Source organism: Poecile atricapillus, chromosome 1, assembly GCF_030490865.1.
Source record: "Poecile atricapillus isolate bPoeAtr1 chromosome 1, bPoeAtr1.hap1, whole genome shotgun sequence".
Lineage (NCBI taxonomy): Eukaryota > Metazoa > Chordata > Aves > Passeriformes > Paridae > Poecile > Poecile atricapillus.
Window position 1 is genome coordinate 28,620,841 of NC_081249.1, and position 26,081 is coordinate 28,646,921.

Below are 26,081 nucleotides of genomic sequence, written 5' to 3' on the forward strand. Positions count from 1 at the left end.
TGAAAAGAAAAGAAAAGAGGCATGAAGGAGGAGGCAGAGAGGGAAGAATGAAAAGGGAAAGCAAACCTTGAATGTGTTTTATCTCCCCAAGTCTAGTGACTACGTTGCTTCTTCAGGTTCCGTTACAACTATATGTGTTTTTTCCTTACTTGTTTGCCCTTGTTATGAAGCCACTGATAAGTTTTTTTTATAGTCTAGCATAAGCAAAATATTAGCTTGTCTGAAGTTGTTGCTGAGCTTGCTGAGCCTGTGGCTCAGGAGTGCTGATATCTGAGGTAGTTCTGTGAGCAGAGAACATCCATGAGGGCATCCACTGCAGCCTTTTTTAATTCTCTGGAGGCTATTCCTGCCCTTTCTCACATCACATTCATTTCTACCCAAAACTGATGTGGTTTGAAAGCCTCCCCTGCTGAATCACCCTCCAAAGCAGAATGGACATGGAGTAGTCGCTGCCCTCTTCTATTCCATTAGACCTTGTCTATCACATCTGAAAGGGTTTTCCAGCATACCTACACTAATATAATGCCAACAGAACCACCTCAGTGGAACTGTTTTGATGAACAAAATAATAAATAAACGAGAAAAAATGCTTCTTTTTCCCTGATATTTTTCTGTCCACCTCAGGCATTTGTTTTCATGCTTCTGACAGACGCAGCAAGGACGGCAAAACTTTGTCCTTGCATAGACAAGAAGTCCTGAGGGGTCTGGAACAGAATATTCACTGCTGGTTGTGCTTGCTGCTTATTTGTCTCTCTGGCTGCCTTATTGCATGAGGGAGTTTACTTTTAGAACTGGAGATTAATGGAGATTTTGGGTTGATGCCATTATATTTTTTAATTTTCCTTTCTTAATGTGGCTTATTTAATTAATAATTTATTCTAGGGTCTAGAATTTACTGGTACTATAGGAAATTTAAAAAAGGCCAAAAATAAGAGTGCTTTAAGAAAGATCAACAGATAGCCAAAGGACTGGCAGTGTTTGACCATTGGGATGCATTTATTGAAAGAAGACCCTTTTTGAAGGACAGACTCTGCCTAAGCAGCTGTGGAAACAGCCTTCTGGAAGCAAGTCTGGCAGAACTGATAAGCAGAGCTTTGAACTGAGAAAGGAAGGGTACAGAGTCAAAGACTTGAATAATCTCCACATGTCCATAGAGCGCCAGAGGAGAAAGTAGGTATGTGAGGGTATGCCAAAGGATAAAGAAATTTAAGTGATCAGAATGGCAGGAAATAAGAATAAAGAAAGTGAAAACTGTGAAGACAACTGCTTCCAAGGTGGCAATACAGTGAGTGTCAGGTTCAGATCTTGACAAAACTGTGGTTATGGGGTAGAGAAAATTTTAAGAACAATATCTGTACCAAAAAAGGGAAGAGCATAAACTAAGCTGGCAGGGCACTAGGTGGGACAGGTACACGCTCGAAACAGAACAGAATAGCAATCACAGCTGGAACGCTGGTCTCCAAGCACATGCATTATTCAGAAGAGCAGAGGTAAAGGTGAAGGTGGTGGCAGAGAACTGTGCATTAATGATATGAAACACTGCAAAGAAAGATGTTCAGAAAGGATAGCATGCAAAAACCAGAATTTATTCCGGTTAAAACCGTTTTGGGAAAAGCTGGTAAAGGAGAGTACTTGGACAGTGCAAGCCCCTTGATTTTGTTCTGGTTATGTGTAAAAGGCATCAGTGATGCCATTAGAGAGATAAGTTCTATTGAGCTTGTACTCAATATGCAGGGAAATTTTTACCTTCCCAAATATGGATCAAGAACAACCACCACTAAAAATGGCAGACTCCAGATATTTATGGCTGTAATACCCTGTAAATGTCAAATTCTCCCAGAACCATTAAAAAGTAATGTTGATTGAGACTTGGTTTTGGTAATAGATAGGTGCAGGAAAAAAAAAAAAAGGACCTTGGTTCAAGTAATCAGGGGCTGACACTTCCTAACTAAATGGAACAAATAACTGACTCTGCTAATAAGATTTTGCATTTCAAAAGGGCAGTTTGGTAAACTTTTGGAATTGATTATTGAAATCAGATGGATTGCAGAGTGTGGGAAATAAAATGTGAGAGAAGCCCTCAGCTTCTACAGGTCTGAGCAACTATAAGTTTTGGGAATCTGTGTACCAAACAAAAGAGAAAGCCTAGCTGTGTAACCACTTCAAGAGAACTGCTAGTACATTAGGTTATGTCTTTTAAAAGAAAGACCAGGTCTTAGGCAAGGAATGGACTTAAATGTGACAGGAAAGATCACACCACAGCTTTCCTAAGCTTTTTTGGATGATATCCTACACAAGGTGAACAGTGTAATGCTCTTCACTCGTGTTTCACTAGAGTGTTTGGCACAGCAGTGCAGAAGATGTTATTTGTTACCTGGAGCTCTGCAGAAAAACTGTGTGTGTAGTAAGGATCTGGCTCATGGCATACAGAAACCACTGAAAAAAAAAGCATCACAAGGCTGGACAGGAGCAATTAGGAAAGCACATCAAACTAAGTGTAGGGACAAATCTTGTTTCATATTTTCAAAAGCGATCATGATACTAGTACAGACTTCTAAATTTTTAAAGATTAGGCATTTAGAGGTATCATTAATTGAATAAAAAGCATGTCAAGACTCTGAAAACTGGTAAAGATTAAACAAAAAATGTAAATATAAAGTTACTACTAGCAGTACAATTTCCCCTAGGTGTTCCAAGCTTATAAGTAAACACAAATACCTGGCCCTGATATGCAAAGTAATTCTTATGCCACAGTATGACCCAGACATCAAAACAGGCAACTAAAATCCAGTGAGACCGATATCAGAAAGTGTTAATGCTTTAGCAGAAAACTTAAGGAGAGCTTGTATGCAGCTCTGAGCACCCATGCTCAGGAAAGCTTCGATTTCAGCTGTGCAGAACCACGACTACACTAAGGTTGCAGACTCGATCCCTCTACAGACCATTCACTTAAGAGTTGTATTCAATGATTCTTGTAGGTCTCTTTCCACTCAGAATATTCTGTGAATGGCATGACTTAGAGTCATAGGATCATCACAGAATATCCTGGGTTTGAAGGGACCCACAAGGATCACTGAAGCCCATCTCCTGGCCCTGCATAGAACAATCCCAAGAATCACACCTTGTGCCTCAGAGTGTTGTCCAAATGCTTCTTGAACTCTGTCAGGCTTGGTGATGTGACCATTCCCCTGGGGATTCTGTTCCAGGGCCCAACCATTCTCTGGGTGAAAACCTTTTCCTTAATATCCACCTTGAAGTGGAACAGTAGGAAACAAGAAGAGGCCTGAATAACTTGTCTTTCTAAGCTGGAAAAAAAAATACGAGAAGAAAGATACAAGCCAACCACAAGAAATCAACAAAAGCAGAAAAATATTTTCTAGCTGTTAAAGTCATCAGTTGAAAGCAAATCTATGTGTTTGCTGCAAAAAGAGATCTTGTTAGTCCAAGTTAGTCTTGTGGGCTCAACCACAGCTGAATATCTGAGGGAGAGATTAAAGGGAGAGTTTTGTATAATGAAAGAAGTCTGTAGGTCTCCTTCAGTGTTTAGTAAATCTTCTCTCAGCTTTTCAGTTCCAAACTATTGCTAGTTTGCCAAACATGAACTGAAAGACACACATCTTGAAAAAACTTTTCATTTCAATTTGGAGCCATATTCTGAAGCTTGAGTCATATAAGAGGAAGAACGTGGGTTTTCATGGAAAATTTAAAACATCTTTCTCAGACTTGTCTGACTACTCAGCTGAACTTTGCCATCTGAAGTATTCAGACTGGCTATGTCCTACATAGAGAAAAAAGCCCCATTCACTACTTCCCTGTTAGTCAAACATCATCAAAAGTGAAAATAAAATTGCCTAGGATATTTTTCTCTTTCCATTTCATGTGTATGCAGTGCTGTTCTTTGCCAGTTTGAACCTAAACCTACTTGCAGAGCTAAAGACTTGCTCTTCCTCTTGCAAAAGGCCATGGGAAGATACCCAGTGGCTTCACTGGAATCATGTATATGAAGTCCTTACAGATGAGCAAGTAGGTATTTTCTTCTCTGCCCACAGGGTCCATCTGCTTCTACTGTTTCTCCAGAGAGGTCCTTGGAGAGAAATTTTCAATAATAGTAACAGCTTCCCTCCTCTTTCCCCCAGATATGCTCTGCCCCTGTTAGCCAGCCATTTTCTGTGTCATGCTCCACTCTTGAGATTCACCTGTCTGATCTACACCATGACTCTGACAATTGCTTCCAACCCAGTGCTGCAGACTGACTCAGCCTGATGCCCTCCCAAAGTAAATGTGACTGATCCCACCACCACCACCTGGCTCCAGCTGATGCCTCGGAGTGTAGCACATGAAATGTTTTGGTGCATGTATGTTTCTCCTACCGCTTCCTAGTCCCGCAGCTCCCTTGCCTTCATGCCTCCTGCTTGATGGGGTCTCACTAACTGGAAAGCGAGGGAAAAAATTGAGTGTATCATGGTGTAGATTTAACTCTGTACAAGTTCTGTGTGCCAGACATGGGTAAAGGGTTATATTTCAATCCATTGCAACCATATGAAAAGGTGTTCCTATATGCATTTCTGCCTGGTTTTGGTTTGGGTTTTGGAAGTCTTTGTTTTGTTTGATGCCTGGCTCCTAGATTCATGTTTTTCTGCAGAAAATATTTGAACAAAAGGGAGGGTTCAATTCACCCTGTCATGAAAAGACTGTAAAACCTTTTTTCTAAGAATCGTTCCAGCCTGGATTGCAAGCAAAGGGTGCCAAAATAAAAATTAATTTCGGTTGGTATCACAGTAAATTGATCAAATGAGCTACAGGCTGGGGTCATTTTTCCTGAACCTATCTGAGAGATATTGTTTGTTATGGGCAAAACACATTAACACTCAGGGATAACAGGACCCCTTGACTAGTCCTGAACCCTGAGCCAGTGCTGAATGCAGCACGTCCTTATCCACACTGCCTACAGATAGATAGAACAGGACCCATCTCCCCTAACTTCAGCCATCTGGTCAGATATGCTATAACTAAGCTAACTGCCTGTCTGCCTGCTATAATTGACTGAGCTGCGCAGGCAACTTCAAAAGGTGACTCATCCCTCCCTTTAGTAGGTGCCTAAGCTAGCTGGCACGAACTGCCCTCCGTCTTTCTCCACTGAATGCAGAGGGAGCCAAGACTTGGCCTACACATTAACTAGTATAAGGCTAAAGTTAGTGAAGATAAATCCCATCTGCAGTTAGTGCTGGATCTGATAACTCAACTGCTAAAGCCCCATTTGAACTGCAGGCATTGCTTTTAGAAATAGGTATCATGAACTTATTGGTATCAGATGTTGTCCATAAATGGGCAGTTCTAAAGGGAGGCCGGGGTAGGGGGAGGGATAGTAACCCCTTGATTGTGAAATTACATGATTACTAAATGAATATGATTCTTCAGCAGGCTGTTTTTAATGTTGGGGTTGTGTTTCTAATGAAGGAAAACATGTTGTATCACTGATCCATATCAGAGTCCTCATGCTGTCTGCTATCAAGAGAAGGCAAGCTCTAAACATAAGATCTATCAGATTTTTATTCATACCTGCAGAAATAAAACGATAAGGTTGTTCTTTTTTAAAATCAAAATAGTCTCTGTGCAGTGTATCTGATTCAAACCATATTGCTAGAAAGGTGGAACCTTGAAAACATTAAGTTTTTTCTATGGTAAAAGTTAAAGATTAGAGGGCCCTAAGGAAACAGAACACATTGGCCAAAAGTTTTAAACCCAAATATTAAAGATAGTCAGCCAAGTCAAAACATTGGCATCTACATGAAGGGATTGTGAATTACAGAGAACCCGCTGAGTCTACTTATTCCCCAGCACTTCTGAAAACTACTCCAATTTAGATTGAATAACTTCAAGTGGATGAAGTTGCTTCAATTTTGTACAAAGGAATATGTATGTTCCTTGCTTTACTAGAAGAACCCCAAATTGGTTTGCCCCATTGTCTTTCTGTACTGGAATGGGAAGAACAATGAGAGAAGCCTTTGGTTCTGACAGAGGTGTTTTTTCAGTTGAATCAAAACTAACCCCGCAGAAAACAAAACTAAACCAGCCAAACAAACAAACAAAGGAGACTGCCAAAAACCAGAGGCTCATCACATAAGTCACCAATAACTGATCAAAGGACTTTGGAGAAACAGAAACCTGCCACCACATGTTGCAGTCAGCAACTTCAGGATCTCGTCCAGGGAAGCAGCAGGGTTCTGGGGACCAGCATGAAACACCAACGAGACGGGCTCCCAGTTCATGAAACCGTTTATTCAGCATGAGAACAAAGTCAGGTCCAGAACAGAGAGCCCCAAACAGAGGCACAGCAGGGGTTTTTGAGGGACAGAACCGAGGGTTTACACCTTTGAGGGTGGAGTTCAGGGTCAGGGACCATTAGAAACACACCAAGGGAGAACCCCCCAGGGACTCAAACCCAATCAGAACTCCTGGGCCGCCCTTCACAAGGGGTTTGGGGTGGGACAATGTAACTCTTTGTCTCCCTGAGGCCGCTGCAACATCTGCTCCTTTTTTTTTTTTTTTTTTTTTTTTTTTTTTTTCAGTTTTTAATTAGGAGCTTAAAATGTTTCCAAACATACACTTTGAAATCTCACCTCTTCCACAGAGCACCCACTTTGCTTTGTGGGACACCAAAAACTCAATCACAAAACACATTAAGCAAACAGAAAAAACAAAATTGAAAACAAACACTTAAATCTCGGACTACGCCGGGCAAATTAAACGGTGATGGTACTTAATGCAAACATAATGGTTTTTTAGTTCAGTCTCTTCCACTTTAGGATTCTCTCTTTGGAAGGGTGCAGCTCTTAGATCTCCTCTCACGAGGGGCAGAATTCTTCGATCTCCAGCTTCGGCTCCGGCTCCCATGTGGGCGTCGCCTCTTTAGATGATCTGGGTGAAACACTGGCTTTCGGAGCTCGGTTACAGTTTCGATTTCCCCAGAGGAGGTGTTGCCCACCATGGAGAAGGCACAGCCCCCAGGGGTGGAGCACCGAACAAAGGGATGGGGCCAAGCAGGAGTTACTGGGAGGTTCGGGAAGGGAAGGTTTGGGACCGGAAAAGAAGGAGCAAGGCGGGAAACAAGGGATCCCAGACCGCGTGGCCGGCGCCATCTTGGGATGTGGGGGGGGGGCCGGGACGGACTTTCCCGGACAGGGAACGGGGAATATGGAGAGACAGGGGGTGAAGGAGGACACGGAACGGCGGGCAGACGGCAGCAACCCCGAGCCATCTTAGCTTTTTTCACCCTTTGTCCTGCCCTTAGGAACAGAGGAAAGGGGAAGGTACAGGGAGGTATACACCAAAAAAGGAACTCCACAGAAGACAAAAACAGTCCACCGGAAGATCCATACCGTCCATAATCGTCCATAATGTTGATATAATCGTCCATAATGTTGATATAATCGTCCATAATCGTCCATAGTGTTAATAGAATCGTCCATAATGTTGATATCGTCCATAATACGTCTCGTTGGGTGATGTTAGGTGCTTGTCCCAGCGTCTGGTCTCGGCTCCCACACCTCCGTAATCCCTTTTCTTCCCCCATGCCCGAGGCACTCTCAACCCAGTCTCCCTGCCAGGTACTCTCGAGTCCTCCTTTCCAAGGCGGGGGTCTCACCGGCTCTCAAGCCATCAGCCGGGGACTTACGAGGTGTCCATGGAGCCGGGTCCTGCTGTTCTCCTGGTGCTTCGCTGGATGCCCGCATTCTCCACCATTTGTTGCAGTCAGCAACTTCAGGATCTCGTCCAGGGAAGCAGCAGGGTTCTGGGGACCAGCATGAAACACCAACGAGACGGGCTCCCAGTTCATGAAACCATTTATTCAGCATGAGAACAAAGTCAGGTCCAGAACAGAGAGCCCCGAACAGAGGCACAGCAGGGGTTTTTGAGGGACAGAACCGAGGGTTTACACCTTTGAGGGTGGAGTTCAGGGTCAGGGACCATTAGAAACACACCAAGGGAGAACCCCCCAGGGACTCAAACCCAATCAGAACTCCTGGGCCGCCCTTCACAAGGGGTTTGGGGTGGGACAATGTAACTCTTTGTCTCCCTGAGGCCGCTGCAACAACCACAGCTTCAGAAAATTTGAACTCAAAAGCTTATGATGGGCTCAGCCCCATCAGTTGTACAGTGAAAAATACCTCTGACTTGCCGCAGCCCCTGCCTCTTAACAGTCCTGTCTGTGGCCCTCCTGGGGCTGACCTGGGAAATGCATTGTGTTAAATTAGCTCAAGGAACTGTTATAATTTTTCAAGTATGAGAAAACTCAGAACATTGAAGTAATTTAGAAACCAAAGCTTAACTCCTTTGAGTAATAAACCCCTAAGTTACTCTAGATTATATAGTAAGAGAAAATAGGTGTCATATTTTAGACTGAATTACAATCTTTATGTCCAATCCCAATAGACACAAATTATTATCTGCTACTGTAGAGGTCAAAGTAGATCTCCACCACCAATACCAGGAGGACCCTTCCTAAGCTAGAAGTTGTGACAGCAAAATGTGCCAGGTGCCATTCCTCTGGATTTGCAGTCCTTGTGGTGTAAAACATGAGGAATCCTCCATTTGAAAGGCATTGGGTAGCTGTTCTTCCATTACTGTTCATGTAGAAGTGGAGGAAAACCTTTTCCTTTCTTAGTTTAAAAAATATTCTCAACTGAAACCCTTAATTGCTGTTTCCCAATGTAACCACAATCCTGGGCTTCTCTGCCCTGTTCCTGTCCTTTCCTGGACAGTATGGCTTTGGATAAGGCACAAAAGACTTGTCTGTACACACCTGCTCAATTCACAGTATAGTGAGCCTGTGATGCCAAACACAACATCAAGGATACCAGTCTTAGGGAAAGGCACTTAAAATTCAAGTACTGAGGCAACTAACTTTTAAGACATGTAAATCCTTCAGTGGAACTAGCCATAAACCTCACTAGCCTAACCCTTCCTAGGTGGCTAATGAACTGAAGTATGTCTCATTTTTCATGCCTACTCTGAGACATCCTAGCCTGACTATTAGAGGCTGTCTATTGCCCATAAACCCAAAAATGCATTTTCCTTTCAGCATAGATAGAAATTGCCCTTCCTCCCAATCACTGAAGAAGAGGAGCATTCCCAGAGTCAAGAATGAAAATCTGTTCGTGTCTGTTGTTATACATGTTACCTTTTCTCGTTGATAAAACCAGATCAGTGATGGCATGCTATTTCATTTTTTTTCATGTGAAGTTTAGTTTTTATTTACAAATCTTATTTTGATACTGGAATAAACTTGTGTTATTTTTAATTGCTGGTGCTCACAGAGTGTCAGAAAATGACATGGGACAGGAGTTATGAATCACACTTTCACCTCTGAAAATGCAAAACCCGATAAAATTTGACCAAGCAGCTAAGTATTGATCAAGCAGTCATTACTGTTGCTTAATTGTCTGGTTTATATAGTGGCCTGTGGTACAGCACAATTAGAAAGGATAAAGTCTTGGTCACCTTACACTTAAAGTTCCTTCTGCTGTGTAGGAAGTTCATGCTCCATATAATAAAGCAGGAAAGAGCACCTAAAATGTTGGTTTCTGGCTATTAGGGGACTTCAGAGTTGAATCTTTAGGTCTAGGTTTTTCAAAATGATTAGTTGTTCTTCTGTTCAGAAGCATAGGCAATGTAGGTGGATGAATCCAATTTCCAAATGATGCAGGTGCCATCAAAGGTATTTCAGATGCTACACCAAAATAAGGAGGGAGTTAGGATCTGAGTATTTCAGTACAGGCTTTAAGACTGAGGTCTTAAATATGCAACAAAAAATTTAGACTGGTAACCCTAGTTTAAGCCTTTATCTCCCATTGTTGTCTGGAGGATAGTAAAAACCTCATGCAGGACTTGGGCCTTAGTAGTGGCAATTCAGAGTCAATTAATGTCAGTGATGCTCAGGTACTTAATCTGCCAAAATCACTTGGGCAAATATAGCCTGGCCATCTAAGTGACATAGGATTTGCCACATGCAGAAGTGACATCCAAAGGCATTGGATGACCTGGGATGAAAAATAAATACCATTTGAGTGGCTCATTCAAATACAGTTGTTGCTAGCCAAAGGCTACAGCACCATTTTATGACTTGAGGTATGGACAGAAAGATTTCTCTGCTTCTTTGGGACTCCCTGCCAACATGCATGTAAAGAAGACTAAGTAAACACAGTAAAACTGGTATGTGTATTTGAAGACTTAGCTCACATTCTGTACCTGTAACAGAAATGCAGAAGCAGAAAAAAGGAAAACTTCAATCCTAAAGAAAAACTTACATCCTGTTCAGCAGAAATACCTGCCATTCTCTAATTCTTACTTGAAGCCTTAGAGGTGGCAAGAGCTGAAGTGAGGCAGGCACCTGTAGAGACTGAATATGACCTTGAATGAGCTCAAACATTGTGGAGAGTCTCTTTTTCTTTTTACTCCTCATGTCACAGGCCTGGGGTGCACAGTCTCCTAATCTGGGCAGCTAATGCAGCGACTAAACGGAACTGGGGTGACCAAGTCAGATGCCTCCCATCTGGATGTGGACAGAGGCATGGCTTAAGTGCCCGGACAAAAGGGCAGCATCATAATTTAACCATAAAAAATAGCATATGCTCAACAATTTTGGAAACAAAAAGCTTCTTGGGATACTAAAGCAGCAGAATGGGGACCCTGTTCACTTGTAAGACACAGCAGCTGGCCGGGGCCCTCCCTGACCTCCCTGAAAAGGGAAAGAAGTCAAACGTACTGGGTTGAGAGGTCCTCTCCTTCCACCCTCAAGTCTGTCAGACTCTGCTGAAATTTATTCATTCCTCCTCCCTAGCCTCCCACCCTCAAAAAACAGGTAGCTCTTCCAGCTCTCCACAGCTACAACGACACAATAAAACCGGGGAAGGTCCTGGAGGATAACCCCCGGCCGGGCTACAGAGCACCTTTCGGGCAGGTTTTATGCGCAGGATATGCGCTCTTCCTCATGCGGGGGCATCTCCTGGCTCCCAAGAGCGCTGCCCACCCACCGCAGCCCCTCTCCCCCTGCGCCGGGTGGAGCGGAGCGGCCCGGCCTCCGCCTCCCGTTAGATGGCGCTACAGACTTTACAACCACGTGTACAGCGGCGAGGGAAAAAAGAATAATAATAATAAAAGAAATAACCCTCTTATTGTCCGACACGCGGGGAGTCGGCCCCGCGATGGGCCCGGGGGAAGCGGCGCCCAGCGTCGGGATGCTCCTTTCCCGCGGGGAGAGCCGGGGGTTGCCCGCAGCCCCGCTGCGGCTGCCGGGACTTGGCCCTCGGGAGCCACCAGGGCAAAGTCGGGGGCAAGTGGGCGAGCGGGGGCCCGGCGGAGCCGTCCTTCCTACCGGGAGAACATCCTGTCAGGAACGGGGAGGAGGCGCCGGCCGGTTCCCAACCGGGGAGGGGGGAGAAACCCGCGGGCAGTCTCTCGTCCTTCCCCTGCATTACTTCTCCTTTCCAAAACGCTGCTCATGCAGTGTTCACAGCCTGCTTAGGCTCTGATGGCTGGGTGTTTAATCAGTCCCACTCTTTGCCCCCGACCTTTTTTTCTTGTTTGGAGTCAGTCCCGCGTTTCCCCTCGGTGTAGGACCCCACAAGTTTTCGGGCAGCCGGTCAGTGGCTGCCACGGGGATCCGCCGGAACGAGGCTGCCCTGAGCTCTTGGCTCTTCCCCTCGCCCATCCCGGCCGAGGACAGGAGGGACAGGTCGGTGTATGAAACTGCTGGTCCTCAACTCGCTAATCCATGACAGGCCAGTCAACGCTTCTCTGCCCGGTCCCCAGCCGACAGGCTGCTGGCTGTCCCCAGCCCTGCCGCTGAGCGTGTAGGTGATCACCTCTAGAAGGGGTTAGGGCTGTCCCGGCGCAAGCACCGCAGCACCCCCCTCCCGTGCCTGCCATCGGGCTGTGAACTTTCCGGTGGGGTAAGTTCTCCTTTAAGAAAGCGAACTGTTCCTTATGCATATTTAAGGCTGTTTGTCGGCAGCGCCCAGCTGACACGGGGCTGGAAGCTCACACGCGGGACCCGGGCTCTGGAGGAGTAAATCATCCCCACTTTAAACGCACCCTCTGCCAGGGCTATAGTTGAGAGCTCCTTGCCATTGCTCTAAACACATGTAAGTCAGAAAGGGGGAGGGGGGGTGGAGCTGGGGAGACGAAAGCGGGAGACTGAGCCTATTTAGGGAGATGAGTAGGGTATTTTGGTAATTTCCATCACCAACATCCCTCCCCCACCCCCCTCCCCACCAAAACAACAACAACAACAACAACAAAAACCCACCCATTGCCCTTGGATTTTAAGAAACAATTCAAAACAATTTATTATTTTTCTCCAAGCCTAGGATCTCCTGCCCCCTCAGCAAGCCTGGATCCCTAAGATCAATGAGGTTTCCAGACTTCCTCCCTCTTTTTGCCCTTCACGAGAGCGCTTTGCTGGGTGCGCAAGTGTGCGTGTGAGGAGCGGAGAAGAGCGCCGAGAGGGTAAGTGAACCCCTTGCTTCAGCCTGGGGGGCAGGAGGAGACCTCCACGTCACCCGAGGATCAGAGGACTCCTCCGTCGCGCCGGGGGTGGGATCCCGGGAAGTCTCTTCAGGCTACAGAGAGCGGGGGGAGCCTTCCGGGATGTGAATGCTTTGGAAAAGCCCCCTCCACAGCTAGCCCGCTCCACAGCTAGGCACCCTGCCACCTCCGCGCGTGTGTACTTCTGTACGTGTGCGCGAAAAGACAAAGTGTATGGGAAGGTCAGGCTGGTGAGCTTCCACTGCAGCTCAAATGGGAAGGAGCAACTTTCAGTGCTCTGTTCTTAGTGGTTTCCTGCCTTTTAAAGTGAACTTGTTCGAGTGTGTTATTCAAAATGTGGTTCAGTAGTTATGCCTTCAAATTAAGTTGCTTCTCGGTCCTCATCGGGAAAAGCAGACATGTGTCCTCAATTGTATAGTATATATATATAAAACAAAAATCTACTAGGTACTTTATGATTCCATCTGGAGAAATTAAAAGCCCAGAGCTGTAATGTTTATTCTTACATAGTTTACAAAAAAAGGGGGAAATGTGTGAGACACATGTCTCCAAATATAACCAAAGTGCTTTCCCTTCTGGTTAAAAAGTTGCATGCAAATGTTTTCATTTTAACACTCCCTGCCACCTGTACTTTTCAGGGAAACTTTTCTTGGCGTTAGTGATGAAGCACCAATAGCACTTATTAATGAATTAATTATTATTATGGCTGCTGAATTGACTTTAAGTGCTTTGGAGGCGAAACTGATCCGTGTTAATCAGTTACAATTAATTGTGTTTCAGCTGCTGTTTCGAACACAGTTTCAAAGACGAAGGCGAGAAGGCTGTGCGTGGGGTGTAGAGAAGAGGGTGATCCGGAGACTCTTCCCGGCCCACGGCCCCCTTGCTCAGAGATCTCCTCTTGGGTTGCAGAAACCGGCGTAATGTTGTCCCGGTGCCCGCGTCAGGTCACACAAAGGTGCGAGGGGCAATTTAGACGACAAACTCCTCTTTCTCCTACCAAAAGCTGCAAAGATTAAGAGAGTCTAGGGTTTAGGAACGCAGCCCCGCAGGGAGATTTCCCTCAGGAGTTCGCATTACGGGGAGGGCAGCGGGCGTGGGCTTTGCTGTGCAGTCTCTGCTTGGCCGCTTTGGTCAGGGCTTTTGTGTTGGCGGTGGAGAAAAGGAGGCAGCGGTGGGCAGCGAGGCCGAAGGGGTCCACAGAGTCCTCTCGCGGGGGGGCGACTGCATCCCGAGTGAAGGAGCATCTGGGGAGAGGGAAGCTGGGGAAGAGAAGAAAATAGCTCCCCGAGGGGACAAGCGACAGCTGGGCAGGGCTCTGTGAATGCCAGGGAGGCCAGAGGGGCGGCCGCAGGGCAGAGGGCAGGAAAAGCCGGGTCGCTCAGACAGGCAGCCGAGACGCCAAGGGGAGGGCTATTCTCTGCCGTGCGGGGGAGCCCCGCCGCCGGCGGGACCTGGGTGCTAGGGGTGCAGGGCGGGCTCAGCGGGGAAAGCTGGGGATGAGCAAGGTGTGAGACAGCCGGGCAAAGCCTGGGAAAGCTCCTAGGGTCGATGCGCCGAGGGGAGGCCCGAGGGCCGCCGTTTGGCCGGCTGGTCACAGGGCGGCCCGTGCGTGCCCAGCACGGTGGCTGCAGGGGAGAGTCCCCTCCAAGAGGGGTGGAACCCCAAAGCGGAGCGGGCACTGGCTCAGGTGGACCGGGAGACGGCTGGGGTCGACCTGGCTGGGCCGGGGGCGGTGCCCCGGCTGCCCGTACCCTCAGTGGGAACTTTGACTGGAGATAAACTTCTCGTCTTTTGCTAGGAAAACGGGATTTTCCACAATGATAACGACCCCTCCTTACAAAAGTTAGGGACGGAAGAGAGAGAGAACTGGCGGTTCTCCCCAGGCTGGGCGACTCACCCTTGCCCTGCCTACCCCTTGGCCTCCGGCCACCCCGGGGACTGAGCCCGTCGCGGGCGGCACCAGGCATCATCAAGTACTGCTTGTCCTTAGAGATTTACACTTCGCAAAAGTAAAGCTCTCCCCCGCCCCAGCCTTCAATGTGACTTTTTTTTATGCCAGTCCGCAGAAAGGCAATTGGGAAACTCTATTCCCTCCCATCCTCTCTGGAATTGTGTTGCTGGGGTTTTTTTGCGGTTTGAATTTTTTTTTTTTTCCTTCTCTCACTCCAGCTCCTTCTCAAAGGCTTCCCCTTCCTCCCCCCCTCTGTCGCTCTTTTTTTTTTTTTTTTTTTAATTCCTCTTCATCCCATTGACTCTACACAGCTTTTGCTTAAGATGAGCAAGGAAAAACCAAACCACTCTGCCCTATATGTGCAAACGGACCTTTCTTGGAGAAAAGTAAAACAAACAAAACCCCTTTAACCTGCAGTAGAAGATAGTGTGCAAAATTATCCACCACCACCACCCCCCCTCTCCCCCGTCCTATATGGAATGCAGCTGTAATTAATTGAAAATTGTGGGAAGAGATGCGTGTGAACGTAATAGATAAGGACGGTCGGGTTGACAGGACACCTCGTTCCTGCTCATCACGGGTGGAATCGTTTTCTCCAGCTGGGATGGGTGGTGGTGCGGGTCTCGCAGAGGTGTAGGATACAGATCTTCGGTTCTCGTATATCACAAAAGCAGGTTTAGTTGAATGAAACACCCATATTAACCAACTTTCTTCGTCTCTCTCCCTAGTTTTATTTATTTTCCTTGGATGCGGGACCGAGGTGGTCAAAACCAAACAAAAGCACTTGCGTTTGTGTCGGCACTTTGTCGTCGGGGCAGCACCCGCATTAGATTATTGCCGGGGATTTATTTGCATGCAGCTGCAAACCCACAACCCGGCTGCTGACCGCTGAGCATAAAGGCCTGCCGGGGCCGGCCCCTGCCCGGCCGCCGCGGCTCCCGGTGGGAACACGGCCCGGGGGCCGGGGGTGGGGGGAGGATTTGGGAGTGGGTTTGCTCCCGACACGGCCCGGGGGGATGGTCACAGAGCCGGCAGCAGCAGCAGGGTCCCCAGCGCAGCCAGAGGCTGCAGGTGCGGGGGATGGGGGGGAGGCGGGGGCGGCGCCGGCCCGCAGCCCCCCTCCCCACCACCCGGCTCGCCCCCAAAGGCAGCCGCCGCTCTCACTGGCCTTGCCCACAAGCACATCCCAGAAAAGCTTTCCCTAATGCCTATGTCCCGGGGAAAAGAAAGGACCGGTGGCAGATCCTCGGGATTTCTCTGAGCTATTTTCAGTGCTTTGAAATTTGCAGTAATGTTGATGTTCTTCACCACCCCCCCGCCTTCTCCTCGCTTTTCGGCACAGTAGCGTTTGACGGGGGAGCTATTAACCTTTGAAGCAAGGGCTTTAGGTTCAAACTACCTTCTTCACTACCCTCTGTATGCCTCTCCCCACACAGAGGCACGATGCGAGGATGGATTTGGCTGCATGGGATCGATGTAAATGTCTCCTCAGGCCTCTCTCTACCTTGGGCTACGCTACCAAGTCTCCTTCATCTTCTCCCGGAGAACCGGGTGAAGGCGCAGGGTTCCTGGAGCTTGAACCGGCTCCCCCGCTCCGAGCGCAGCGGGAGCAAAACCTGCCTCCGAAGCGGGGCTGGCTCGAGGACGAGCCCACGGCAGCGCTGCCGTGGTCTGGCCCGTGTCTCCCTCCGTGAGGGGAAGGAGGGGATCAAACCAGCCATCCACAAGCTTAGGGGGACTTCTGCCCGTTCCTTGCTCCGACGGCCAGCATGGGACTGTAGGAGAAAGGGAAGAAAAAGTCATTTCAGGGAACTTAATTTTTTGTCAGAGGAAAGAGATGTTCCCAACTCCATGCAGGCTCCTTCGACTGGGCGTGAGCAGGGGAGGCCTCTCCGGGATTTTCTGCCAAACACAGGGGGCTACGGAGCGGGAGCTCCCAGACAGGGAGGGCAAGGTCGGGCGGGCGGAAACCCGGCCCGGGAGGAAGAAGCTGGAAGGGCAGTGGGGATACACACAGACACACAGAGGGTCACGTTCGCCCCCCGCATCCCCACAGCGGTGCGTGGAGATGTCGCGCTGCCCCTTGGCCAGGCCACGCCGCCGCAGGGGGAATCCCTGTGCGCTGACGGGCCCCGGGAGGCCGGAGGGCAGCCCACCCCGCCGGGCCGCCCCGTCTAACGCCGAGCTCCCCGAGAGCGGCCCGGACGCTGTAGGGATCCGGCCGGGCTGTGCAGGCACAGGAGAGGGTGTCCCCAACCCCACGCCCCCAGAAAACTGGGGAATAGGAAAGCTGGAGTGCTTGCGCAAATTAGGGTGCGCCTGTGGGCTACAGTGGGCAGCAGGTCAGTAACACGAGTGGCCAGGGAAAACGTGGGGAAAGGCAGGAAGGGATGAAACCATTCGCAGACTCCTTGCGGAGCTGGGGTGTGTTGTCATCTTTGTTTTGGTTGTGTTGTTTTGTTTTGCAGGAGATTGGGACAATAGCTGGAGTGGATTATTCATTCCCGTAGGCAATACTTCCCTGTATGGGCTTCAGGATGCAGTTGGAAGCTTGGGAACAAAGCGGGCGTCGAATGTCAAGGTAACTGGTCCCCTTCCTTTGTTTATGCTATTGTTAATGACGGGGCTCACTCAGCCCTGGCCTCAGCCGTGCTGTATGGCATTAATATTGACTTGAGAGAATAGGCAGGGCAATTAAAAACCAAACCCAGAATAACAGCAGCATCCAGCCCAAGCCCTGTTCTTCAGGTAAAACATGCCTCTTCTGGGCTACTGAGAATGATATAGTAGCCTTGCCTGGTATTCACAGAAACACACACACACTGTTCATAAAATAAAACACATCCCTATACAGCATTTACACGTAGGGGAGACACTGTAACCCTGTCCTTCAGTACCAAATCAAAAGGGAAAGGGCATTATTTTCAAATACCCACGTATTAGCATAAGGGAATTCTCATCAGGATAAAAAAAAATAAATAAACTAATAAAATTATTTTTTAAATTATGATAATCTAAAAGTAGCAGAAACCTGAGCATTTATTGACTAATTTTCTTCTTCTCGAGGTAGTGGATGGTATTTAAAGTTCAACATTTCGCACAGCTCCTTGTTTAGTTTAATTTCCTTGACAATCTAGGCAATTTCAGCAAACTGAGTTAAAAATTTTGGTACACATCTGAGTATGGATCTGCATAAAATAGAGAAGGTGAGAGAATTGGGAAGAGATGTGTTATTATTTTAAGAAGAGAAGGGAGTGCATGTTTGCATGTGTGTGTGGATGCATATGTGTGAGAGTGAGAAACGGAGAAATTTGCACCTTACATTTGATCTGTAGCTTTAGTGTGGACTCTGAAACAAATATCTATTAGACTTCACTGAAAAATGTCCCACTAAGGCAGACTCCTGTTTTGAATGAGAGCTCCAGGTGATGAAAGAAATGTATGTTATTTCAGAACAATTCTTTATCAACTCTATTTTTATTTTTTTTTTTTTTTGTAGAAAGATTAATTTCATCTCTCCTATCCTGGGCCCATTTTTCTGCCAGTGAAGGGATATAATAATGATCAATGCCCAGCACTTCTCATATCTTTTGTACCTGGCAAATATTTGTAATGTTTTGAATGTGGAGGGGAGGTGAAGAGATGAGCCCAATCTCAGCTTCAGAGTATCCTCATGAACACTCACACAGAGGGAGGAAAAATCCAAACAACGAAGCCAACCTGTTCAGAAGAGCCTCCTGCCCAAAACTCTACAGTCATGCAGCTAGTTTTTGTATTTTATCTGCCTGCTTGATGGAAGGGTCTGCATACATCAGGCTATCTGGATTTATGCAACCAGCTCCGGGTGTACATTAGTACTCCAGTTGAAAATGGGACCTGGAGTTGTTGAGCAAACAGTTCCTGCTTGACTGTAGTGTAGACTGAATGCTTGTCTAGTCAGCTGTATGGAGCGGTGGCAGGGAAGTAGCTCCAAGTATTTCCAAAACTAATAACAAAAAGGTTACTATATATAAAATGTTTATACAGCCCACATTCCCTCAAGTTGTTTAATTTTCAGTTTGATGCACATAAATATAGTTTCCCATTAGCCAGTCCCTGCTTTTTAAAATCAATTCATTTCAGTTTGAAAGAATGGCCCCATACGCAAGACAGTCAACAACCCTTTGACTTTCTCCACTCCGTGTGGACTTCAGGAAGAAATAGCATCTGTCTTTGTCATTTCACATGCATATCGCAGTGCCTTGACATTGTGTTTTAAGAGCAGGCCTACTACCAGGGAGGGTAACAGTCCCCAGCTTGTTCCCCCTTTCTAATCCATTTTTCTCCTTCTCATCTTAGGCTTCTTTTGAGGAAGAAGTAGCTCTGCTGGGACCCCATGCCTGGACTTTGGAGGGCATGGCGCAGTGGTCTGATATGAAAGCACTATCCCTGCAGATGGAAACTCTCCTCTGTATCCTGCGCCTTGCAAGACAGGCAGCGAGGGGACATTGAAGTAACCAAGTATCTGGCATCAAGCCTGACAATCCACTTCACACTATGTGAAGGAAAGTTTGTTCCAAACCACATACTTTCTGGTGCTCAGTACTGGTGTCAAACTGGTTTGAACTGTCCCAAGTCTAAAATAAAGATCTCCATTGTGGTATGCCAGTGAGCTTGTCTTGCTAAACCTTCCCTGTTTATGTTGAAGGTACAGAGCTCATGTAATGCTGTCTTTTCACCCACCGATGGGTGCAATAGGAACAATTCAGAAAAGTTCTGTTTAGCTTTTTTCCCCTTGTAGTTGAAAAAATGGAAGCTATCAGAAACAAGCCTATGTTTGAAGGTACAGTTTTCAACATGTGAGTGGGAAACATATCTACTGGCAGTATTCGACAACTCTGCAAGGGCTGTGCTCGAATTCTGGCTTTTAATCTCAGCTTTGTTAGAGAGAGATGCAAAATGGAATGGAACCTGATTATTTGTGCTATAGCCTTGTGATGCTCATCCTATAACTGTTGGGGAGAGAAGCAAAACACTCTGCTAAAGCTTTGGGTGAGCCTGTTTCAGGGGGACTCTAGTCTTCACAGGTTCTCACTTCACTGCCTTTCTTCCTTTAGTATTTGTTATATGGGATATTTTTTTTTTTTTGTCTGCGTTTCAAAGTGAGTACAGACTCAATCCTGCTGAGAGAGAGCGCTCCCTCCATCACAAGCTTACATTTGGAAAATGCCTATCCACTTTGACTGCCCGCCTTGAAGTCATCGTCCCCCTTTCAGGGGTGAAAAGAAAACCTTAAAAGAGAAAGAGAGAAGCGGGGGTGGAGGGAAGGGGGAGAACCCCTGATTCCTCAGTGGCCTGCACAGCTCGGACAGACCTCCAAGATCCCCTCTGCCTCCTGCAGACAAGCCCCGACAGAGGGAAAAACCCCACATGCCTGAACTTTTAACGTGGCTTGGGGTTTATACAATTCAGGCTCAATTTTTTTTTTTTTTTTTTTTTGGGGGGGGGGGCGGGGGGGCGGACGGGACGACAAGAGAGAAGAAAGTTTGGATTTAACTCTTTGTCGCTAAAACACCACCACAACCCAAAGAGCCAGCCATCAGCGTCTCCGGCAGCCGGTGCCCTCCCGCCACACTACGGCGGTGGCTGGCAGGGAGAGGCAGCCCCGGCCCTGGCTGCCGGCACCCTGCGTGCAGCCGTGCCCCGGGGCTCCCCTCGCTGCCCCGCGGAGGGGGCCGCCCTCCCTCCGAATGCTGCAGGGGAAAGGCAGCCCTGCCTGTGGTCTGCGGGGCTGGCAGGGAAGTTTTCTGGTACTGCTAAAGGCATACACACACACACACACACACATACATATATACACACACACACACATATATATATATATGTGTGTGTGTGTATATATATATATCATACACACACGTCTTTATATATAGATTTATATGTAGGTGTCTAGTCTATGTTTAAATTTTTCTATCTATACACACAGTCCTCTTCTGATGAGGTCATTCTCCCATATATATGAGATTGGGTGTAAGATGCCAGAATCTAACGCCAAGATCTTATCTCTGCCGATCTAAAGGCAATATAAAGTAAATGTTAGCAGAAGGGGAAATAAATTTTGGAGAGAAACATTCAACAAGGTGTCCCTGAAGGCTTTTCCCCCGCCCTCCCCAGCCGATGTGCCCACGCACTTTATGCCAAAGAGAGCCATTTCTGCACAAGAGACTCCTGCTTCAGTGCGAGGACAGACTGCACCCCGCATCGTGGGTCTGTGCCTGGCAGGAGCTGCACCTTGACATTTTTAATCCCCCCTTTCCCGAGCAATGCTCTCCTCTCTAATGCGCTAATCGGCTGCAGCTTATTTATTTTTATTTTTTTCCCCTGTGGCTCCAAATGTCTTAATTTTTTTTTTTTTTTTTTTTTAATTTCAGGAAACTCAAAACGGAAGGGGGGATGTTACTTGAAAGTGTGACTCAAAAAAAAAGGTTTTGCTTTGCAGCCATCAGTAGCACCAGGAGACAGCTCCATTAAAAAAGTAGTTTTCCACTGCTCTTGAAAAGCCGTTATTTTTTACATCGCTTTTAGGAAGATAGATTAACAAAACATCACATTTCAAGCCACTCTGATCTGTAATTAAATGGAGGAGCCGGTTTGTATTCTCCTATGGCTTTTACAGAAGTTGCAGTGATCCAAAGTCAGGTTGCTGTGTCAGAGTGGCATTTTTATTAATGAGAATACAAAAAGCTTGCATATTCTTAGCCCGGCTTGAATTTAGTTGCTAAGCAACCGCTGTATGGTAATTCATCCGCGAAATTTAAATCTTGGAGAAAGGATCCTGCGTTTTGCTGAATGGTCGCCACGAGGAAAACAACTTGTGGGACCCGCGGCAGCTGCCGCCGTGGCACCGCGCCGCCCGCCCGCCGGCTCCCCCGGGCCGCCCGCCGCCCCGGGCCGGCCCGCCGGGGACGGAGGGCAGACGGGCAGCGGCGGCCGCCCCGTCGGCGCTGCCCCGGCCCGGCCTTCCACGAGTGGGGAACGCGGCTCCAGCGTTTCCCGGAGCGTGGCGCGGCCCGGGCCCCGCCGCAGCCACTCCGGCTGGGGAGGGGTGAGGCGGACGGGAGTCCCGTCGCAGCCCCGAGGGCGAGACCCCGTGGGCACCACCGCGGACCCGGCCGCTCCTTTGGTATCGGGCAGGACGGGATGGGCTGCGAGCCTTCCCCCGTTCGGCCTTCACCCCTTAGCTTTTTGTGTCGCCAACGCCTCTCAGCCAAAGAACTCCCTACTGCTGTGTCATTGACACTGCGGGGCCGCTCGCAGCCCTCCTCTCCCCTCGCTCCCGCCGCCTATTGAGGGCTGCGCCCGCTCCATTGTGCCAAACTGCAACTGAAAACACCGATGGGGCAATAACCACCTCACTGCATCTCCTCCGATCGCTCCATCCAGCCACCCATCCCTCTCGCCAGAGGCGACCAAGCTCCTCGCCAACCCTGGCATTAGCAAAATGTGTCCCTGTCCTCAAGCGCTCGCCCCATGCCTGCCTCCGAGGTCGGGACTTGTTGCATCCCTTTTAGAGTTTGATTAATTACCCTGGAACTTAAGCAAACTAAAGTACATGTGGCGAAGAAGCTCACGCCTACGGTTTGGTCCTGCAGCTTGCCACTTACAGAGGTAATCTTTACACTCGCTTCCAAATTGGAATATGCATCTCTGCGCTTCAGAAAGGTATCCCTGTATAAATATATAGAAGTATCGATTTTGCTGTAGCTTGAAGATGTTGATCATTTATTACAAAAATAAACGAATAAATACAACAATGTATTGTTGCTTTCAACAGGATAAATATTTTACAAATATATAATTTAAAAAAACCCAAATTTAATTGTTAAAGTTATTTAAAATAGTACACTTATTGATAAAATTATCAATAGTATATACTGCATTTCATATTAGAACCAATTATTCTCTAAACGTTCCATTTAAAACCATTCATACAAAACAAGTTATGAGCATTGTAATGTGCAAACACGAGTCACTACATTAAAGCATAAGGATTCTGTAAAGATCACTTTCCGATAGGAACTGCTGCGATTTTAAACCAAAGTACAGCTCTCTGCTAAATTTCGGAAAATACTCAGACCAACAGCAGTGACATGACTATTTTAAATACACCTGAAAATGATTTATTGTGTACAGACTCGACGGGGGAAGGATGGCATGTGAGTGAGAAGACTGGGGCGTAATAGAGGACCGCAGGATATGAAAACGTAAACTATAAATAATCACATCTCGGGATTACCCAGTCTGATCAAACACAACTTTGCAAAACATTTGGCTTTCCTTTAGGCAGGGGGGGAAAAAAAAGAAAAAAAAGAAAAAAAAAAAAAAAGAGTAAGGAAAACGATGCCGACTCTATTACCAAGCACAGAACACTGATATTATAAATGAATACAATTACTAAATTCATTAAGAGATCTGGCGATATATAACAATATTTTCATTATTTACACGTGTAACAATATAACCCTTAGCGCAAACCCTCTCACTTATTATCTACCTCTTGCTATCTCAGAGACTCACAACCCTGAAATTCCTAAATACATTCAAAGGATTCAGTTTCTCGGGGGCGGGGGAGGGGGCGGAGGGGCGGAGGGGCGGAGGGGGGAGCGCCCATGGCCTCACTTTTTGTGCATAACAAGTCCACGGAACGGGTACATTTTGCCGGTCCCTCCGACCACACGTTACTCCTCCAGCCTAACCCCCAGATTTTCGGAGGCAGCAACCCGCAAAGGTTGCCTTTTAATAGAAACCAGCGTGAAGCCTAACGTTAGCTCTTTGTTGCCATCCAAATCGAGTAACCAAATACCGCTCCGAAATTTAAATAGACTTTCTCCGCGGCTAATACAACTGCTCCCCTTCGTGTGTGAAAACAGGATCCCACCTCACGTGTCAGTGGTACCCGGCCCCCGGAGGGGAGCCCGGCCGGGCCGCCTGCACGCCGGCCCCCGCCCGGCCCTTCTTCCCTCCCCAGCCAGCAGCTTCTGCTAAAACGAACAAAAGAAATAGCGTCCTTTACCCTTTCGGGTTCTCTTTCCCTTTGTTGGGTTGGCTTCTTCCCCCACCCCCCCTCTTATTTCCTCCGTGTCAGTAGGGCCTTTCGGATTTCACAAATCAAACGGACGGTGATATTTACTACGAGCTGGTGTTAAAATAATGCATCCCGGTGCGCGGCTCCCAGGTTGGCTTTGATTTATGGACTGACACAAGGCCTATCTGAAAGGAAGAAATGCTTGTTGTTCCTACAGCAGTTTTCTGGGGATTTAACCCCTGCCTCAATAACACGTAGGGAAGCAAAGCAGGAGGGAGGGGGCGCAGAGGAGGGGAGGAAGAGGAAGGTGAGGAAGAAGCCACAGACGAGCTGGATCATAAAAGAAAACCTTATTCTCCAGCAGACTACCAGTGGGGGCGGGTGGATGCATTAGATCAGCTCTCTGCTTCCCACAACCTCCCCGCTGCAAAATGAAGAGAGTTGAGGCGGTCATTCACTTGTCCCTACATTGCAATAAATTCTAGTGGATAAATATGACAGGTCAGCTAGTGCATCTATTGGCATCTCCAACGTTACTGACACGCGCGTGTGTTTGCAAAGAAGGCATGGCAGAGCTATGGCAAAGTGGAGAAAACTAGACTACACCACTTCACACCCCATAGAAAAACCTTAAAACAACAACAGCCACAGCAACATCAACAACAGAAACGGTGAACTAGGCAGACTGCACGTAGGATGCTGAAAGTATTATTCTATATATTCGATCAGAAAAAAAACCACAAAAAACGTACCTTTTCTTTAAATTATAAAGATAAATTAAATACAAATATTAATACATACATAAAATGAATCAAAATAAATTATAGCTCAGCCCCCCTTCTCCTTCTTTGCTCCCCCCCCTCCCCCCCCCCGCACCTCCCCCCCGTCTAGCCTCAGTTTGGAAAGAGAGGAAACAAGACTGAACTTTTGGAAACATCCCTCTCAGCACCCGCCACGCGGGACCTGAGGACGCGCTCAGGTATCGCCCGCGCCCGAGTGCCAGCCTAAACCGAGGCGGCACAGCCCTTTCGGGCAGAAGGTGGCATTTGGTGAGCTTTAATCTCGCCGCCCTTCCCGGTGCCACAGGGTCCCCGGGGCTGATGGAAGGGCCCGCGGACACGGAGGAGAGGCGGCCAAGGGGAGAGCCCCGCGCCGGGCAAGCAGCAGCAGGGGTGAGGCGGGGGCACTGCCGGGGAGCACGGGCCGTGCAGCCGGCAGGTCGGACCCTCGGTATTTCTCTCACTTTAGCAGTTATGTCCCTTCAGAGAACTTTTTTTTTGTTGTTGTTGTTTTTGTTTTTCGACACAGTGTTTATGCATCAGACACAGACTATTTCATTCTAACAAATTTATTTTCTCAATCAGCTCTTACGGAATCACTACTCAAATTAAATTACAATCAAATTATCACATCAAAAGATACCCTTATTACCTAACAACTGTCCATATTTTCATTTCATTTTGATTTGTGCTCGTCTGAAAAAAACACGTAATACAAGATCTGGGGAAAAAATAAATTACCGTTTTGCAGCAGTTCATAGGTATTCTGAATAAAATATTAAAAGAAGTCATTTAATGAAAATATAAAGCAAATTTTTTTTTTTTTTAGATCAACAACGGATCTAACAATTCTATATTGCCGTCTTTTTGAAAAGTCTGTTTATTAAAACCTACCAAAAACACTGCTTGGAAATGGCAGTATTATATAATCACATCCACAGCACCCATTCAATCAAAGTTGGCAACGGATTTAGGAGAGGAGAAGTTCAGATAAGTGCAGCTGCAGATGCTCAGTCCTTCTAAATCCCTTTATCTGAATCAGTCCAGAAATAAAAAATAAAAATATTAATAAAAAAAATATTAGCAGTGGATTTTTTTTTATGACTCTTCCATGATGATTGGCAGCCGTCAGGAGCAGGACTTTGACAGCCCGAAATTATTTCCCTTTCTTTCCCTGGTTCCTTTAATTCATGCAAAGTCCTTCTACAGAGCTCGAACTTTAGGGACCAACAACCTCTCCTTCTTTCACCCTCCCCCTGGCGTCTGTCCCTCCCCCCTTTCTCCTCAGGGTCAGTTTTCTCCGCGTGCGGGAATTTATTTCCATATTTTTGTTCTATAGCTATACCTATATATATAGATAAATATATATATATGTATTTGCTTCCCTATTCAGTCTGCTTGTTTTCAGTGCTGTGTGCATATTTTTTTTTCCTGGAAAAAAGTGGACCCTTTCATTTAGCAGAATATATAGATATATAGATATATATGTTTTCAGAGTGGATGTCTGCCTTGCACCAAAACTCTACGGTTTGGCCAAGAAAAACAGGGTGCTGGAATGCAGCAGGCACCCTCTGATTAACCAGATTATTTTTCTTCTGCTTCCCTTTTTTTTTTTTTTCTTTTTTTTTTGATTGCTCCCATTGAAAAAGAAATTAAAAAGAGGGAGAGAGAAAGAAGAAAAAAGTTTCTGTGATTCATAGAAGAGAGCCCTTTTGGGGATGGGGGGAAGAGCTGGGGGGGG

General features: G+C 47.0%; 1 long non-coding RNA gene across 4 annotated transcripts; it reads left to right on the forward strand.

Moving 5' to 3' along the window:
• Positions 1–11,481: 11,481 nt before the first annotated feature.
• LOC131584057 (uncharacterized) lies at positions 11,482–19,144 on the forward strand. 4 transcript variants are annotated; one of them, XR_009278645.1, is made up of 5 exons: positions 11,482–11,951; positions 12,364–12,507; positions 13,327–13,501; positions 16,966–17,078; positions 18,836–19,144. It is a non-coding gene; the product is annotated as an uncharacterized LOC131584057 (long non-coding RNA). The 4 variants fall into 4 exon arrangements; XR_009278652.1 differs by having other exon boundaries at positions 11,929–11,951; positions 12,369–12,507; XR_009278647.1 differs by lacking the exon at positions 11,482–11,951 and adding an exon at positions 12,011–12,143.
• Positions 19,145–26,081: the final 6,937 nt, after the last annotated feature.